Source organism: Salvelinus sp. IW2-2015, linkage group LG4q.1:29 (assembly GCF_002910315.2).
Source record: "Salvelinus sp. IW2-2015 linkage group LG4q.1:29, ASM291031v2, whole genome shotgun sequence".
Taxonomy (NCBI): Eukaryota; Metazoa; Chordata; class Actinopteri; order Salmoniformes; family Salmonidae; genus Salvelinus; species Salvelinus sp. IW2-2015.
In genome coordinates this window covers 1,681,364-1,701,777 of record NC_036842.1, presented here as the reverse complement: position 1 = coordinate 1,701,777, position 20,414 = coordinate 1,681,364, and the positions used below count along the sequence as shown (strand labels likewise).

Here is a 20,414-nt window from a genome sequence, read left to right as displayed (position 1 = left end):
CATCATTTCCAATTTTTAAAATGTTTTACAGCAAAAACACAATATGTATTTCTATTAGCTAACCACAATAGCCAAACACACAACCGCATATTTTCACCATGTTTCTACCGCATAGGTAGCTTTCACAAAACCGACAAAATAGAGATAGAATTAGTCACTAACCAAGAAACAACTTCATCAGATGACAGTGGTATAACATGTTATACAATAAATTTATGTTTTGTTCGAAAATGTGCATATTTGAGGTATAAATCATAGTTTTACATTGCAGCTATCATCAAAAATATCACCATATTATTTGGAAAGAATTCCTTACTGTAATCTTCATTAAGTGGGAGAGGATGAGACAGAAAAGAGAACATCTGCCTAAAATAATTAGCTTCCTCTTTTAAAATATCCGTCTTCAGTAACGGGTTTCTGCAAATTATTTTTGTTAACATTCCTGTATTGGAGATTCAGATGTTAGCAGATATTAATGCAAGTGTAGCGAAATGCTTGTGCTTCTAGTTCCGACAGTGCAGTAATATCTAACGAGTAATCTAACAATTCGCCATCAACTACCTAAGAAATCTAAAGGGGTGAATGAGAATATGTACATATAAGTACATGGATGAGTGACGGCCGAGCGGCATAGGCAAGATGCAATAGATGGTATAAAATACAGTATTTACATGTGATGTGAGTAATGTAAGATATGTAAACATTATTAAAGTGGTCTCAAAGTAGGCAGCAACCTCTCCGAGTTAGTGATTGCTGTTTAGCAGTCTGATGGCCTTGAGATAGAAGCTGTTTTTCAATCTCTCTGTCACAGCTTTGATGCATCTGTACTGCCCTCGCCTTCTGGATGATAGCGGTGTGAACAAGCAGTGGCTTGGGTGAATGTTGTCCTTGATTACCTTTTTGGCCTTCCTGTGACATTGGGTGCTGTAGGTGTCATGGAGGGCAGGTAGTTTGCCCCCGGTGATGCGTTGTGCAGACCGCACCACACTCTGTAGACCCTTGCGGTTGAGGGCGGTGCAGTTGCCGTACCAGGCTGTGATACAGCCCGACAGGATGCTCTCGATTGCGTATCTGTAAAAGTTTGTCAGGGTTTTGGGTGACAAGCCAAATTTCTGTGTGAACAAGCAGTGGCTTGGGTGAATGTTGTCCTTGATGACCTTTTTGGCCTTCCTGTGACATTGGGTGCTGTAGGTGTCATGGAGGGCAGGTAGTTTGCCCCCGGTGATGCGTTGTGCAGACCGCACCACACTCTGTAGACCCTTGCGGTTGAGGGCGGTGCAGTTGCCGTACCAGGCTGTGATACAGCCCGACAGGATGCTCTCGATTGCGTATCTGTAAAAGTTTGTCAGGGTTTTGGGTGACAAGCCAAATTTCTTTCTAGAAGGATTGGATCTACTTTTAGATCTGTAAGTAAATTATTTTCATGACTTTATATAGCTAATTTACTATATGTATTTTGCTTTTATAAGTTGTCTGCTTTTTGTGCTTTGGATTTAGTTTACATCGGCCTATGTAACAATTCATTTCAATGTTATATAATTCCAAAGTAGTTATTGTCTATGTTTCATATTAGTTAACTGTTTGCTGTTCTAAGTTTCATACTTGTAACTTTGGAGAGGCCACTAAACTCTCATGGCCATTGTTAAGTTGTTGTTCTCACCTCTGCTTTGTCTCCAAAGTGTTACTGTTTGCATTGTGTGTGTGTTTCACACCTTCTATGTGAGTCACTGTACAGATAAAGTTTAGGCTTGGTGTTTTTACTTTACAACTGTAATTCTGTGTGTCTTACAACAACATATCCCTTTATTTTATTCACCACAGAGTGGAGGATGCAGAGGATTTGGATGATGACGTTTGGGAGCCGCCCTTCCCAGCAAGCGCCCTGGCTGGTCAAGGTCTTCACCCCCCACTACTATGTCAATCACCCCATCTGATGACTCTACATCCACCAGTTGACAAAGGCCCCACTCCTCTTCAACCACCCCCACTGCAGTTTCAATCACCCCGTCTGATGGTTCTACATCCATCAGGGCTCCCGAGTGACGCAGCGGTCTAAGGCACTGCATCTCAGTGCTAGAGGCATCACTACAGACACCCTGGTTTGACCGGCCATGATTGGGAGTCCCATAGGGCGGTGCACAATTGTCCCAACGTCGTCCGGGTTTGGCCGGTTATTGTAAATAAGAATTGGTTGTAAATAAAGTTTTAATTAAAAAAAAATACACCACTCGACAAAGACCCCACTCCTCTTCAACCACCCCCACTGCAGGCCCTCTCTGCAAGTTAATCTGGAGGTGTGGAGCAGGGAGGAGATCTAGGCCTCAACAAAGAAGAGGGAGAGGCAGAGGGAGTGGACATTACTACAGTAACTGCTAAAGTTAATTCTCCACAAGCAGATGGCCAAAGCAAAAGTTCAAACCCCTTTCTCCCAGTTGGCCTTCCGAGAGCAGCTGGTGTTGGAATGGCTAAAATGGGGGCCCAAAGCAACTTCACAACCATCACAAGACCCCCCACTCAAGGTGAGCGCCACTATCCAACACACATGCCAAAAGACAAAAGGAGGAACTGCAAGCATTACACAAAACACAGGGGGGAAAAGGGTGAAATGCCACACTTTTTGTTTCCTGGCAGAGAGGGACTGCTTCAAAGACTATCACGACATGCACAAGCTGTGGTGAACTTTAATAATCTACACCTTGGATGTAAAATGAACACAAATGGCATTTGTAAATAGCTCAGCTTACTTCTTTTTTTGCGCCTTTTTTAAGTTTGTGTTTGATAAGACACTTTTATATATATTTTTATTTATCTCTGTTGCTTTTATATTGTTTTTGTAAACAGTTCATTTGTATGTGGAATCAATACATTGGATATGCCTAGGCTAAACATTCAGGCACTTTGGAGAGGTTGAAAAAACACTTGTCCCCTGACACCACCACAATGTTTGAGAGAGGTTAGTGTTGTAGAAATGTTGTTTTTATAGTGAACAATAACTTTTAGGCACTTCCAGTGTACAAAAACAGTGCAATTACCACATTCGGACACTATGGAGAGGTTGAAAGGACACTTGAATGTACCCTGGATAACCCATAACACCACCACAATGTTCGAGTGAGGTATACGGTAGAAATTGTGTTTTTATACTAAACAAATAGCATTTAGGGATTGCAAATATGTAATAGCACTGGAATTATCTAATTTACAGGCATGCCACTTTAGAGAGGTTTATGGACACTTGGAAACAACCTGTGACCTCACCTGACACCACTTACTAAAACATCTGCCCATTTATAGTTGTTAGGTCTATCAATCCCGTTTTTTTCTGATATTGTTCACATGTTGTGGAAGCCATCTGATGTGTTTCCAGCTCTAGTCATCAATAATTCACTAATAGCTTGACAAATAAGACTTTTTCTGATAATTTCCTCATAATCTCCCATATGTCGTCTTTCCAAATATACCAAGTTTTTGCATGTGAGAATCATGTAAATTCACATGAATAGCAGTTACTTTTGGGAATGTCAATTTAGACGGAAATCACATGACACATATTACCGTTGTTGATGAAGCCCGTCGGTGTCATCAGGGCAGTAACACGGGTCACTAGTTACCACAGCCACAAAGTCAAAAAAGCCCACCTATTTCTTAAATGTCTCTTTTAAAAATGTGATTTTAAACCTAACCACACTGCTAACGTTATGCCTAACCTTAAATTAAGACCAAAAAATACAACTTTTTACGATATAGCCAATTTTGACTTTGTGGCTGTGGTAACTAGTGTAAACCCTAATTCTGCACTTTACAGATGTAGCTGTAAAGCACCCACCGGTGCTGAGTATAATTAGCTAGCTTTACTGGTGCAGACTTGGGGACCGCATACTAGGGTCCTTTGGCAGGGCATGCAAAACATAGAACTTTGGCTGTGAGGCATGGTCAACCTGTATAAGACCAGTGGTCCCTTGAACGCGATGAAACAACGGACCCCATTCAATGAAGGGTAGTGAAGTGGGTGGAAGGGCGATTTGCACGTGGAGGGGGCATGATTTCTTGACATAATTGTAGTTGAAACCCAACCTTCGTTTAGTAGTTGTGACGTTTAGTATATCGATGCCACAGGCCATTTTTCTAAGGAATTAGTTGCTTTTTAGGGGCAGTCAAAAGAATGGGCGCGTTCATGGTGATCACATTTGTCAAGTTGGTGACCATCAAACTTTCAACGTTTGTTGCATTTTGGGTATAAAAATTGTCCGACTTGCGACTACATGTCGACTGCATGAACGTTAAAAATAATCTTGTGATCAAAGATCATGCAGTTTTTGATTAAGTCGCCTTCAAGTCAATGCAGTTGCTTCTCAAGAACTGCAAAATGCAGCCATCACCTGCATTGTGGAGCCACTATTTGTCAACCAATCATTATGTTGTTTATGTTTGACCCATGTGAACGTGGCCAAAGACGTGACTGAAATAGGAACCAATTTTGCTACGATTTTAAAGCTACAGGGGATACAAATGAAAGTGATGTTGGAGACAACTTTCTAACCAGTTAATTGTACACATGATATATTTTCAGTTTGTGAGTGTATGATATGGGGGTACAATTTTTTTTATTTAGACATTTCTTAAATTACGTTCAGTTTACAAAAGACTTCATAAATCCTTCATAAGCACTACATACAGTTGAAGTCAGAAGTTTACATACACTTAGGTTGGAGTCATTAAAACTAGTTTTTCAACCACTCCACAAATTTCTTGTTAAACAAACTATAGTTTTTCCAAGTCGGTTAGGACATCTACTTTGTGCATGACACAAGTAATTTTTCCAACAATTATTTACAGACAGAATATTTCACTTATAATTCACTGTATCACAATTCCAGTGGGTCAGAAGTTTACATACACTAAGTTGACTGTGCCTTTAAAAAGCTTGTAAAATTCCAGAAAATTATGTCATGGCTTTAGAAGCTTTTGATAGGCTAATTGAAGTCATTTGATTCAATTGGAGGTGTACCTGTGGATATATTTCAAGGCCTACCTTCAAACTCAGTGCATCTTTGCTTGACATCATGGGAAAATCAAAAGAAACCAATTGTGGACCTCCACAAGTCTGGTTCATCATTGAGAGCAATTTCCAAATGCCTGAAGGTACCACGTTCATCTGTACAAACAATAGTACGCAAGTATAAACACCATGGGACCACGCAGCCGTCATACTGCTCAGGAAGGAGACGCATTCTGTCTCCTAGATATGAACCTACTTTGGTGCAAAAAGTGCAAATCAATCCCAGAACAACAACAAAGGACCTTGTGAAGATGCTGGAGGAAACAGGTATCTATATCTATATCCAAAGTAAAATGAGTCCTGTATCGACATAACCTGAAAGTTCGCTCAGCAAGGAAGAAGCCACTGCTCCAAAACCGCATAAAAAAGTCAGACTACACTTTGCAACTGCACATGGGGACTAAGATTGTACTTTTGAAGAAATGTCCTCTGGTCTGATGAAACAAAAATAGAACTGTTTGGCCATAACGATACGTCATCGTTGTTTTTGTAGGAAAAAGGGGGAGGCTTGCAAGCCAAAGAACACCATATAACATAAGTATAGCCAGTTATAATTGTAACGGTTTAGCAGATTATAAAAAAATTATATCAGTCTTTACATGGCTAAAAGAAAAGGAATATAACATATACTGTTTACAGAAAACTCACTCTACATCTTTAGATGAAGTTGCGTGGAATGGGGTGGTGAAATAATTTTCTGTCATGGCCAAAGGAACTCAAAGGCTGTGATGATATTAATTAACAAAAATTTCGATCTCAATGTGCAAATAGTCAGGAATGATTCACAAGGAAGGTGGATCCTTTTGAATATGAAAGTGGACGAAAAAGAGATTTGGCTCGTTAATCTATATGGTCCAAGTCAGGATGATCCACACTTCTTTGAAAACATTTATACCAATTTTTTGAACTTACAGGCAACACATGATCTAATCATTATGGTAGGAGACGATAACACAGTGTTAAGTACCTCAATGGACTGTAAAGGTAATCACTCTACAAACCATCATCACCGTGCCCTTAAGGAAATCACAAATATTATGGACACATTAGAAATAGTGTATATTTTAAGACTTAAAAACCCCGACCTAGTGAGATATACATGAAGGAGACTTAATCAAGCTAGTCGTCTTGACTACTTTATTGTCTCTTTCTCTCTTGCATCAAAGGTTTAAAAAGTTTTAATAGGAGACAGAATGCAATCGGATCATCATCTAATTGGCATTCACATAACTCTTATAGATTTTCCACGTGGACGGGGATATTGTAAATTTACTGGAGGACAACTTATTTTTAACTAAGAGAAAATAATTTATAACTGCATTTTCCCAGTATAATATAGGTTCAGCAAATACCCTTATTGTTTGGGATACCTTTAAATGTACCTTCAGGAGTCATTCAATTCAATATTCATCAATAATAAAAAAGCAGTTTCTGGCTAAAGAGACAAGACTAACAAGGGAAATCCATGAACTAATAGTACAGGTAGATAGCAATAAAAACGATACTACAGAGATACAAAATAAGTTAGAGGAAAAACAAAAAGAACTTGAGGAACTTATTCAAGAACAATTTAATGTAATCTATTACAAAAATAAAGCAAACTGGATGGAATATGGAGAAAAATGCACAAAATTCTTCCTGAATCTCCAATACAGGAATGCTAACAAAAATAATTTGCAGAAACTTGTTACTGAAGACGGAGTCATCTATGATTCTCAGAATTATATTTTAAAAGAGGAAGCTAATTATTTTAGGCAGATGTTCTCTTTTCTGTCTCATCCTCTCCCACCGAATGAAGATTACAGTAAGGAATTCTTTCCAAATAATACAAAAAAATGAAAATTAACAAATGTACAGAAAGATCAGTGCGAAGGCCAAATTACAGTGGAAGGACTTTTTGAGGCTATTAAATCCTTTCAGTCTGGAAAACCCCAGGGCTTGATGGCATACCGGTAGAGGTATATCAGCCTTTTTTGATATACTAAAAGCTCCATTGGTAGATTGTTTTAACTACTCCTATAGAAATGGTAGTCTGTCAGGTACTCAGCTGGAAGGTCTGATTTCTCTATTAATAAAACAAAAATATAAAGACCCAGTCTGTATAAAAAACTGGAGGTCCCTTGCACTTCAATGTTGTGATGCAAAAATACTAGCGAAATTGTTATGGGATTTAACAGAAATGCATAGCACTCAGAATTAAAACTGTTTTACCAGCTGTTGTTCATCTTGATCAGACAGGTTTTTTACATGGACGATACATTGGAGATAATATACGACAACTACTAGAAATTATAGAACATCATGACACATCTAAGAAGCCAGGCGTGGTATTTATAGCTGATTTTGAAAAGGCATTTGATAAAGTAAGACTGGATTTTATTTACCCTAAACCCAAAATGTTTGACCCAAGTTAAACAATTTAAAGGCAATGCTACAAAATACTAATTGAGTGTATGTAAACTTCTGACCCACTGGGATTGTGATGAAAGAAATTAAAGCTGAAATAAATCATTGTTTCTACTATTATTCTGACATTTCACATTCTAAAAATAAAGTGGTGATCTTAACTGACCTAAAACAGGGAATTTTTACTTGGATTAAATGGCAGGAGTTGTGAAAAACTGAGTTTAAATGTATTTGGCTAAGATGTTTGTAAACTTCCGACTTCAACTGTATGTGTAGTTGAATTTATTCTGCCACTGTGTGACTGTTGTCAAGGCCTTATTGTAGATATCGGTGACGTATGAACAAATGGGTTATAGAGCAAACAACGCAATTATCACAACAGGTTGTGATATGGATTTTTTTACTGGCTTTGCTTCCTCAGTCATTTTACTTACGCACCTCTACTGCATTTTACCGATGCACCGCTACTGGTGAATACTACAGTAAAGTCTGCAAATATACTACAGTGAATTATATAGTATTCCTACCATAGTATACACTATAGTATTTTTTTCATGTGAGTGAACCAAGCGTGAACCGACAGGAATTCACCCATTGGTTGTTGCGTCATCTTGCCTGACCAGAAAAACACAACTAAATTAAACCATGGGTGTGTTCAACATTGCAGCCGACTTTAAAGGCAAGACGGACTAATCTACAAATCACTTTGAATCATAAATAACGATTCAATGTTATTTGTAGATCAGTCAGTAGGTCACAATTTACCCATGATGCAGCATGGTTTTGATGCTGTAGTGGGCATCCAGGAATTTTACGTATGTGGGTGAGTTAACTTATTTGAATGACATTATTTCATATGATTTAATACATTTTATTAACAAAGTGTACTCCATTTGAAGTAGACATTTAAAATAAACGTTATTACATAAAACAAAACATTTAATCATTTTGAGATTACAGGAAATAGGTTGACTGCTATATTAAACAACTGCAGTAATGGTTGATTAGGTTGTAAACAGCCTTGTGGCTATTGTAGTCTTTTGACTGTAAATTTAAAAAATATTTTTACTTCTAAACCCCAAATTCTTTTTGGGTTCTCATACACTTACAATGTTGTTTTGATTATTGTTTAAACAGTCGCTAAGATTATATTTGGTTGTGATCTTCGCAAAATACCTATTTTGGGTGCAGCAGTTGACTAGAATGCTAACGCTCATTGACATAGGCTGGATTACAAAGCTAGCCAAAGAGCCATTTTACTGGTTGAAGTTATTGTTTTTTAAGTATAATGCAGTTGATTTGCGATGATGACACAAACATTAAATCAGGACCTTATATCAGGCCATTCGTACGATTCTTAAAATCCAATTATCATCCAAAAGTATTGTGAAATGCACTCATAAGCGACATGTAAATGGAAACTTTTTCTGTTGCCGTTCTATGAGAACTCTCCCGTGTTCTGCAACCAAATTGTGCGCACCGCCCTCATGCGGCAATTTTTGCAAATACACAAAGGTCTATGTTCACAGTTGCAACAACATCCGACTTTCAACGTGATACTCTGTAAATGACCGCTGCATGACCTTTCTCTGTTTTATAATAAATGTCGCAACCTTCGTTGATGTATGTCCTGCTCCACTGCCCTCCAGTCTGTCATTTGCATGGTGTCTGGAGGGACAGTGTTTCATCAATAAGAACACAGCACGATTCTAGAGTCTCCTAAAGTTCCACACACTCCAGATGGCCCTGCCATGTTAGCTCTCACTGTCAGAGGCTAATTAATCTTCCTAGTGTGATCCATGCTCGCCCACCAGTAGCCTCCCACCCTATTCCAGCAGGCTGCATGCAGCACCCACCAGTAGCCACCCACCAACAGCTCTCCCTGCCCTCTTATTCTCTCTGCAACCCACCCATCCCTGCTTTACACTTTCTCTCCCTCCCTGCCTCCCACACTCCCCCCTTCCCTGCCTCCCACCTTCCCTCCCTCCCAGCACTCCACCAGCAGCAGCCCTCGCACCAGGCTACACACATTCCCCCTGAACTAGAACCTCCACCAAAAATGAGTAGGGAGAGAAAACACTTTGAACTGGGCACTACCTGAAACTGTGCAATTACAACACAGATCTATAACTGTATTACATTCAGTGTAATATCTTCAAAGTACCATCAAAGGTTTTGGAATTTTGTTATTCGAAAAAGTAAGTGTAGTAGCTGGTGTGAGTGAGTATGTGCTACTGTTAACGTTTGAGACATGTTGAGTAAATTGCACAGTGCACACCCTCCTGTAATGTCTAGTTGTGCCGTACTGGATTTGGGTTAACGTTATAACCGTCTGTGTTATGGCGCTAAGAAGGTCATTTTTGTTTACACTAAAAGTTTGATAGAGTAGAATAGATTAGATTTGTTATCTCAGAGCGTCAATTTGCTTTACATCTGGCAGTCAATAAAAGTTTTTAAACATTGGGTGAAGAGTTACTACCAGTATGTAGCCACTAGCCCGGCTGTTCCCAAACTGGGGAACGCATAATGCCGTCAGGGGTACGCCAAATAAAAATGTGATTCACATTTTCAAACGGTCCATTTAGATTTTCCAACATGGCTATACATTTGGGTGATATTTTTATCTCGCCTGAGTAGCCTCATTTCACTGCCAAAAATGTAATTAAACCATCTAGTGTTCAGCGAAATAACAACACAATGTCAAATACAGGTAGCCTAGTCAAATAATTAACATCCAATCACATTAACCGTTACTCTCTCGCGGGAAACCTTCACTCTTGCGCAGACATTTAGAAACGAAACATGCCAATTTGAAAAATAAGCCAAGGGAGTTTTTTGAGCGAGAATTAAAATGATTTTCGAGTAGTAAGACATGTATAAAAGCAACAGATACCATTAATAAAAGAGGCTAGAAGTGTCTTATATGGTGAGCTACCGAGTGGCTAGAACAGGCTAACCCCATACTATTGTGGAGGACTTAATTCTTCCTGCTGCCGTGGATATGGCTGAGGGAAAAGGCCCCAAAAAACTACACAGACAATGTCTTCATCAAACAACACTATTTCACGAAGCATCAGTGACATGCCAGGAGATATTTTGAAACAATTACTGCTTCGCATACAAGCCAGTGAATTCTATGTGTTACAGCTGGATGAGTCAACAGACGTGGCGGGCCTGGCACAGCTCCTGGTATATGTCCGTTACGTTTATGGGGGGTCAATTAAGGAAGACATCCTCTTCTGCAAACCACTGCAAACCAGGACAGCAGGACAGCTTTGTGACATCAAATGGACTATGGTGGTCAAAATGTGTTGGTATTTGTACTGATGGTGCAAAAGCCATGACAGGGAGACAGTGGAGTGGTAACGCGCGCACGCCACTTGGGTACACTGCAGCATCCACCGTGAGGCTCTTGCTGCCAAAGGAATGCCTGACAGCTTGAAATACGTTTTGGACACTACAGTAAAAATTGTTAACTTCGTTAAAGCAAGGCCCCTGAACTCTTGTGTATTTTCTGCATTATGTAATGATATGGGCAGGGACCATGTAATGCTTTAACAACATACAGAGGTGCCCTGGTTATCAAGGGGCAAAGTATTGACACATTTTTTTGAATTGAGAGACGAGCTTCAAGTTTTCTTTACTGACCATCATTTTCACTTGTCTGACTACTTGCATGATGAAGAGGTTCTCACACGACTGGCCTATCTGGGTGATGTTTTTTCTCCCCTGAATGATCTGAATCTAAGATTACAGGGACTCTCCGTAACTATTTTCAGGGTGCGGGACAAAATTGAGGCTATGATTAAGAAGTTGGAGCTCTTTTCTGTCTGCATTAACAAGGACAACACACAGGTCTTTCCATCATTGTATGTTTTTTTGTGTGCAAATGAACTCAAGCTTACAGAGAATGTCAAATGTGATAGCACCTGAGTGAGTTGGGTGCGCAATTACGCAGATATTTTCCCAAAACGGAACACAAACAACTGGAGTCGTTATCAATTTCATACCCTGCCTCCAGTCCACTTACTGATATCAGAACAAGAGAGCCTCATCGAAATTGCAACAATTTAATCAGAAGCCACTGCCAGATTTCTGGATTGGGCTGTGCTCAGAGTATCCTGCCTTGGCAAATCGCGCTATTAAGACACTGATGCCCTTTGCAACTAGTACCTATGTGAGAGTGGATTCTCGGCCCTCACTAGCATGAAAACGAAATACAGGAACAGACAGTGTGTGGAAAATGATTTCAGACTGAGTCTCTCTCCGATTCCACCCGACCAGAGGTATGTGCATCCTTTCAAGCAGACCCTTCTCATTAACCTGTGGTGAGTTATTCACAATTTTTGAACAACAAATAAGGTTTTATACATAAGATGGCTAAATAAAGAGCAAAATTATTGATTATTTTACTATTATTTGTGCCCTGGTCCTATAAGAGCTCTTTGTCACTTCCCACGAGCTGGGTTGTGACAAAAACACTCATTCTTATGTATAATATATGTATCGTATAATGTGTGTGTGGCAGGCTTACGACGATGGCAAAAAACAACATTTGAGAGTGCGCTGACCCTGGTGCTTGAGGGGGTACGCAGCTGGAGGTTGAATGTTTGAAGGGGTACGGGACTAGAAAAAGTTTGGAAACCACTGCACTACCCATTATACTTATAAAAAAATCTTACTCCACCCAAGCGCATGCACATGCGTACAGCTACATTTATTAAGCTTGCATTCACCTTTCGGGTAAAGGAGTTCTAGAGTAGGTCTGTGCCGATGTTGCCCTCGCTGAACAGAACTGAGGAATTGCCAGATGGGTATGAGTATGGCTGAGAGCGCATGATTTAGGTTTAAGTTATAACCTTCTGTGTTATGGCAGTAGAGTAGAGGACATTTATTATCTTCGACGAGCAATTTGCTTTTACAGCTGATTAGTCAATGAAAGTAAATAAAAACAGCATTGTGATGTCGCTCGAGCTGTACAGAACTATAGGGCATGCCAGATGAGTGGATGGTATACAAGGCATCAAGTAGCAGAGTGAGGAGAGTTAGGGTTAGGAGTGAGGGAGGAGGGTTAGGACTAGGAGTGAGGGAGGAGGGTGCATGATGATATTTCAGTGTGCCTGTGGCCAGGGCAGCAGCAGCCCCAGCCCAATCTGTTCTCTCTCTCTCTGTGTTATAAAAAGCAGACCATAAACATGGAATTAGACAGTACACCACAGACCTTCCACCCTGCGGCCCTGATGTGTAATGGTGCAACATTAACAACGTTCACGACCAAGCTGTCACTACCATGACTGCTTTTAAAAGACTACTGAATTAGTGACCTGTATGTCAAAGGGGAATCTAGCTTTTTTTACAACCAAATCAAAACAATTTATGTAAAAGGGTTCTGACACTTTTCTTTGTGATTTCACTTACCCCAACCAGCGATTCACTTCCTCATCCTCGTTGTGCAGTACAAGGGCTCTGAAAAAACATGAACAAATTCTGCTAAAACACTCAAATAAGTGCTTTTAGAAATTGAAAGTATAGTTATGCAGGGTCTTTAGATGTTGTACACATGAAATTGTGTCATTACGAATTTTATCCGCAATGTTATACACACGGAAAATGAAACAGCTGGATAGGGGAAACTGCTCGAGTCACACAAAATGGAATAATAAAAATGAGGTGTTTATGTGTTTTGGGAAAATGTGTTCATGTTTATTCAGAGCCCCCGTACTGCACAAAGAGGATGAGGAAGTAAATCGCTGGTTGGGGTAAGTTTCTCAAAAATAAGTGAAAAATTGTCTGGCCGCTTCTATAACATACCATGGTAGTTTTCGGTCACACATGAGCGAGCGAGTCAGGTGGAAGAGGAATATTACAATATATCTTTCCTACCAGCAGGTGGGGGCAATACACAGATCAAAGCATTGTTCTGACTATAGTGCTGCTACAGTGTGCCGTGACATCCCTCTGTGGTGCCGCCATGCATAGATATGAACCTGAAACAGGGGATCAAACTCTAATGACAGACCACCATGTCTTATTGTCACATGGTTCATTATTTGTTGCATGTATTATTTGTTACTTTTATTTCCTATTTCTCTTTTTACACATTTCTCTTCTTAACTTCTTAAATCATTGTTGGTTAAAGGGCTTGTAAGTAAGCATTTCACTGTAAGGTCTACTACACCTGTTGTATTCGGCACATGTGACAAATAAAATTGTATTTGATTTTGATTCATAGATATGACAATAGATATCTTGATTATGACGTTAGCTAATAATGGTGACAAGGATGTAGGCTGTGTGTAGCAGTTAGCAGTTATGATATGAAGGTTTGGCTTGGAAAGATTTTTCCGCCTGGTCACAGACAGCTGATGTGTTGTGCACTGAAGTCCACAAGTGAAAACTTTATTAAACTGAAGCAAATGGAACGAAACGGGAATAAACATACCAAGAAAAAGAATTGGCCTCCCTCATCTTAAATGGCACCAACTGCCACTGGTGGAAGCACCTTTGGCAGCCACGACAGCTGTGAATAATTTAAAATAAGATTCTACCAACCTTGCACAATTCTCAGATTAACATATCTCCCATTGTTTTTGTCAAAATTGCTCAAGCTCAGTAAATTTGGTTGTGATGGATGGAGAGCAATAGGGGTGTTTCCAGTATTCCTGAGTAGTCTAGTTTCAGTCCTGACTTAAATTATCAGAGACAATGTTTGAATATTGCCGTCCATCAATAGTTCCCAACTAAATTTACTGAGCTTGAGCAATTTTGACAAAAACTATGGACATATGTTGCCCTAAGAGTTGTGCAAAGTTGATAGAATTTTTTTCAAAATGATGCTGCAGGCTGCCAAACAAAGGTGCTTCAAATAAGTATTAACTCTGGGGTGTAAAGACATGCAATCGAGACATCTTCATTTTTGTTCTATGAATTTTGAAAATATCTTTCACTTGTGAAAATGTGGAATAGGTTGTGTAAATCTGTAATCCTTTTTAGATTTAATTTTAAGGCAGCAAAATGTGAAGATGGTGTGCAAGGGATGTGTAGACTTTCACTAGGCACTGTATATCGTGAATGGTCATTTACATAGATTTACATAGTGTTTCAAATGTCACTCTTAACTTCTCCTCCGTGTTCTGTTCCAGGTGCAGCCTGAGATGGTGAGACTCCCCCTGGTGTTGATCTGTGGTATTGCGGTGGGATCCCTGTGGAGTGCGTTGACAGTGCTGAGCTGTGTGGAGTGTGTGTGTGTACGTGCCTGGGTGTGTGTGAGCACCCGTTGAGTAGGTGGGAGAGCTGGACGGGAGTGGGAGAGGTGGTAAGGGGGGCAGATGGCCTGCAGAAGGAAGTTCAGGAGGGACAGAGAGGGGCTATGTCCCAATTCTCCACCCTTCTCGTGAAGTATGCACTTGCACACTCCCTGTCATAGATTTAAAAGAAAAGGTTTAGTGTAAGGATTAGCAGGAGGGAGTTTCCACCATTGCTAAATTGGTGCACGAAAGTGCGCAGGTACACACTTTGGAATTAGGGTGGAAAATCAGGAATCAGCCAGGGTGTCAGAAAGAGTGGAGGGAGGGATAGAGAGAGGGTGTAAGGTACAAAGGAGGGATGGAGGGAGGAAGGGTGTAAGGTACAAGAGAGGGAGGGGGTAGGAAGGGTGTCAGGTGCTTGGGTGGGAAGGGAAGGAAAGGGACAGGGTGTCATGTACTGGGGAGAAGGGAAGAGAGGGTGGTGGGGAGCGAGGGAGATATGGAGGGAGGGGTATAGTTTGACCTTGAAGGGTTGTTATATCATCTGAATGTGTTCCTGGCTGGCTGGAGAAGGATGAGCTCCTTAGCTCCACTTCTAAGATGTGTTGCCTTCCCAAGGTTCATACTTCTCATCCAAACGCCATGTCACAGTCACCCTAGACTCATTCTCGATTTCTTTGTAAAACAGACTATAGGGGCAAGGAGGGCTGGTCAAGTTTTATGTTTATTTGCCATATTGAATGTAATAAAAATATTGGAAAATGTTACTCACCAGAGCACATTGTTCGAGAGTACAAAAGGACATGGAAGTGAGACCTTTTCAATATGGCTCTGTAACAAATGTATCATATTCCTCTTACAAATTACTCTCAGAGTAAAACTACATATTTTGTATTTAAAAAAAAAATGTTATTGACTCAAAATGTTCATGACAGATGTTGATGACACATTTCTTGAAAAGCGACACTTTACGTCAGTGCATTTTGTCAATAAAACATGCACATTTGTTACTAGTTTATTAAGCGTCTAGCTTTGCAGGATATACGAACTTTGCAGGTTATTTGTCACTTATGCTGTCTGGACACTTCATCAAGACAAGGTCTATGACTCCATACCGCAGTGTCTGTTACTGTCACATCTGTATTAGGGATTACATAGAGGACAACAAAGGGGAACACAATAACCCCCATGAAATACAAGAGAAATCCCTTTTTTTTGTAAATACTGTGCATTCGGAAAGTATTCAGACCCCTTGACTTTTTCCACATTTTGTTACGTTACAGCCTTATTGTTAAATGGATTAAACAGTTTCCTCCCCCTCATAAATCTACACACAATTCCCCAAATGTATAAAAATAACAAACTGAAGTATCACATTTACATAAGTATTCAGACCCTTTACTCAATTCTATTGAAGCACCTTTGGCAGCAATTACAACCTCAAGTCTTCTTGGGTATGACGCTACAAGCTTGGCACACCTGTATTTGGGGAGTTTCTACAGATTCTTTCAAATTCTGTCAGGTTGGATGGGAAGTTTTGCTGCACAGCTATTTTCAAGTTTTCATCAAGGATCTCTCTGTACTTTGCTCCGTTCATCTTTCCCTCGATTGTGACTAGTCTCAGTGCCACTAAAAAACATCCCCACAGCAAGATGCTGCCACCACCATGCTTCACCGTAGGGATGGGCCAGGTTTCCTCCTGACGTGACGCTTGGCATTCAGGCCAAATAGTTCCATCTTGGTTTCATCAGACCAAAGAATCTTGTTTCTCATGCACCATTTATAGGTGCCTTTTGGCAAACTCCAAGAGGTTGTCATGTGCCTTTTACTGAGGAGTGGCTTTCGTCTGGCCACTATACCATAAAGGCCTGATTGGTGGAGTGATGCAGAGATGGTTCTCCTTCTGGAAGTTTCTGCCATCTCCACAGTGGAATTCTGGAACTCTGTCAGAGTGACCATCAGGTTCTTGGTTACCTCCCTGACCAAGGCCCTTCTCCCCCAATTGCTCAGTTTGGCTGCGCGGCCATCTCTAGGAAGAGTCTTGGTGGTTCCAACTTCTTCCATTTAAGAACGATGGAGGATACTGTGTTCTTGGGGACCTTCAATGCTGCAGAAATGTTTTGTACCCTTCCCCAGATCTGTGCCTTGACAAAATTCTGTCTCGGAGCTCTGCGGACAATTCCTTCGACGTTATGGCTTGGTTTTTGCTCTGACATGCACTGTCAACTGTGGGACCTTATATAGACAGGTGTGTACCTTTCCAAATCATGTCCAATCCATTGAATTTGCCACAGGTGGACTCCAATCAAGCTGTAGATACATCTCAAGGATGATCAATGAAAACAGGATGCACCTGAGCTCAATATCGAGTCTCATAGCAAGGGTCTGAAAATATGTAAATAAGGCATAAGCCCCCAAATAATCATAGGCCCACTCACTTGGGAGGCAGGTCCACCCACTGGGGAGCCAGGTCCAGCCATTCAGAATATATTTTTTCCCCCACAGAAGGGCTTCATTACAGACATAAATACTCGTCAGCAATTTATGGGATCTTTTTTTTCAGCTCATGAAAAATGTGACCAACACTTTACATGTTGTGTTTATTTTTGTTCAGTATAGTTGATACAATTTATTCAGAAGAGACAAAAAGAGAGATCACTTTAACACGAATACCACACAAAATAATGTAAACAATACAATAAATACACACAATTGAAGTGAGGTATATATTGACATGTACACAAATATATTTTTGTTTAAGATCCTGTACACAGACCATTGCAGTGACTAGATCTTCATAGAGTAGACCCATGCTGCACTGAACGCGTGTACTGTTTTCTGTGGTCCAGGCCAGTCATGTAAGGGGAGTGGTGCTGAGTCTGAGACCAGATTGAGTGTGGAGGCTTTGAGACAGGGGATGGGGGCCTAGGTGGGGGCTCAGACCCAGGGTGTTAAAACAACCAACCCAACCACGTCTGAGGGACTGTATTTCCATTGACACAAGTGTCCTGTCTGAATCTCAACGTAATGTTTTTAAAACGTGTGCCCCACCACTCGTCTGAGAGGCGAAAATAAAAGTTGTGTCTCCCTGATGTGTTTGATTCATCCCCGGCCAAATGACAACCCACACAGAGCTGAGAGACACTTGGGTTAGCAGGATAATGTTGAACAAAAAAACTTCCCCTAACATAACCCCCTTTATATGTTTCATGGACTCAGTGTAGTCATATTCCATTTGATCATACCTATCTTGAGGCTTGGACTGAAGCGCTCTCTGTGTAATTACAGATGTTAAGATGTTTTTCTCTGCTAGCTATAGGCGTGTGTATGTATTTCTGTCTGCGGACATGGATGGTTGATTGGGCCTATTGTCGCCCATAATTGTTTCATGTTGTCGCATCTCATCACGGCTGGCTATAGGATTCATATGTACCTAAGTTGCCATGGCGTTAAGAATATTCACAGCTGTACTGTATTTTCAGTGCTCGAAAAGTGAAGAAGCATTTATACATTTCGATTAGTGTCTCAGAAAACAACACGGGGCTCTACAACCTAAGAGAGTCTCGTTAGATTTTAAATGTGTATACATTTACTCACCGGCTAGTTTTGTAATGTGGTGGTGGTGGGGCTGCAGTAAAAACATGTTGTTTTTAAGCTGGTGACTACCCTGTGTTAATGTTAGAGCCTTAGCTGGGCCTCAGGGTGCACCTGGGGGTGGGTGGTGGAACAACATGAAAAAATGCTAATAGTGTCTTTTTATTTAACTAGGCAAGTCAGTTAAGAATAAATTCTTATTTACAATGACGGCCTACCCCGGCCAAACTTGGATGACGCTGGGCCAATTGTCCGCCGCCCTATGGGACTTCTAATCACAGCCAGATGTGATACAGCCTGGATTCGAACCAGGGACTGTAGTGACACCTCTTGCACTTGCACCGCTGCGCCACTCGGGAGCCCTAGTGTATACTATGGTAGGAATACTATAGTATTAACTGTAGTGTTTTTGCAGACTTTACTGTAGTATTTACAGCTTACTGTAGTATAAATACTGTACTATTTAAAAATATATGTATACACTGACTGTATTATAGCAATTACTGTAGTGTTTTTGGAGACCGTCGTATACTGTAGCATTTACTGTGGCATTTTTGTTTTAATATCTTTGACATAGAAGCGTAGGCTTTCTTCTTGAGGAAACCTACTGGAGAAATACTAAAAGAGCGCATTTTCCATAACCTGTAGGTAGGTAGGTAGGACTAGGTTCTGAACAGAGAGTTCAGAGCGTCTGTTCTTTTTAATAACCTGTAGGGGACACAATATATGGTTTATACTTGAAGGCATGTAGGTTTCTCACTTACGAGTGGCACACATTGGGATATGGGGGATGCGGGGGCAGGGTATATGCAAACTAAATACTGTAGTATTTACTGTAGTAACAAAAGGTTGTGTTTTTGCAGACTAGTATTTTTGCAGACATTTCTGTTGTATTTACTACAGTGTTTTTTTGTGTGGATAATACTGTAGTATTTACTATATTTTTCAATAGTATACTACAACATTCTATACTAAGTACTACACATGGTCGAGGGATACTACAGTGTGTAGTATAGTATTGCACAGTATACTACGGTTTACTACAGAATTCTATAGTAAGTACTGTAGTATTATACCGTAAACTTTATTTTTTTATGCAGGGAGGGTTGAGGGCTTGGTGGGTCGGGGCTGGAGGGCTTGCTGTCTGGCTGGGGGAGGTCTGGCTGGGGAGGGCTGACTAACTGGCTGGCTGGTTGGTTGGTTGGTTGGGGAGGGCTGTGTGGGTTGGGATGGCTGGGTGAGTTGAGGAGTAGGGCTGGCTGGCGGCTGGCTGTGGGAGACCTGGATGGATTGTGAAGAAAGGCTGACTGACTGGCTGGCTGGCTCCCTCCCTCAGCCTTTCTGAGGTTGCCCCACAGCTCCATGTCATCACCAGTGGGGTTATGGTGAAGGAAGGGTTAGGGTGTGTTCTGAAGTACAGCTCTCTGTTTGGACCAGCAGGGCCTCCCTACAGGGTCGCCTGAGGTGGGGTTGGGCTGGGGTGGGTGCTTAGTGGGTGTGGGTGGGACGGTGGGAAAGGGGCTCCTCTCACGATGACAACCAGATGGCTGAGGAAAAACATTTACAGGACTGTGCGTCAATCTAACATTGTTCTATTTAATTGATAGTTTGTTTCATAAGGATTCTTCCCTTTACTTTAACTTTTACCAATGCATACTTAAGACATGTTTTTCTGTGTGTGTGTGTGTGTGTGTGTGTGTGGTTGTGTGTGTGTGGTGTGTGTGTGTGGTTGTGTGTGTGGTGTGTGTGTGTGTGTGTGTGCATTCACGTGTACAACTGAAGTTGAGTGAGTTCATGTGCCAAGCCAAAGAGGGACGAAGATATAATAGATTTACTTTACGAGATGGGGCATCAAATAAAATGACAGAAATGCTTTTGGATTGAGAATGACGTACTAAAGAGAGAGAAGTTGAGTTTTTCTGGTTTTGTGGATGGTCTTTTTAATAACAGTGAGAGAAGGAAGGCAGAGCTGTGGCCAGTGTGGCCAGAAGGCAGCAGTTGACTTGGGGCAGTTCCCTGTCCGTTTCTCCTCCTCCCCTCTCAGACATCTCTGTTTGGGTGAGGAACTCTGCCAGCAGGGTAGTACACTGCTGCGTCCCAAATGGCAC

The 20,414-nt window shown here is 40.9% G+C and overlaps 1 non-coding gene across 1 annotated transcript; it reads right to left on the bottom strand.

Moving 5' to 3' along the window:
• Positions 1–18,887: 18,887 nt before the first annotated feature.
• On the bottom strand, positions 18,888–18,940 carry LOC111962906 (U7 small nuclear RNA). The gene has a single exon (XR_002877191.1). It is a non-coding gene; the product is annotated as a U7 small nuclear RNA (small nuclear RNA).
• Positions 18,941–20,414: the final 1,474 nt, after the last annotated feature.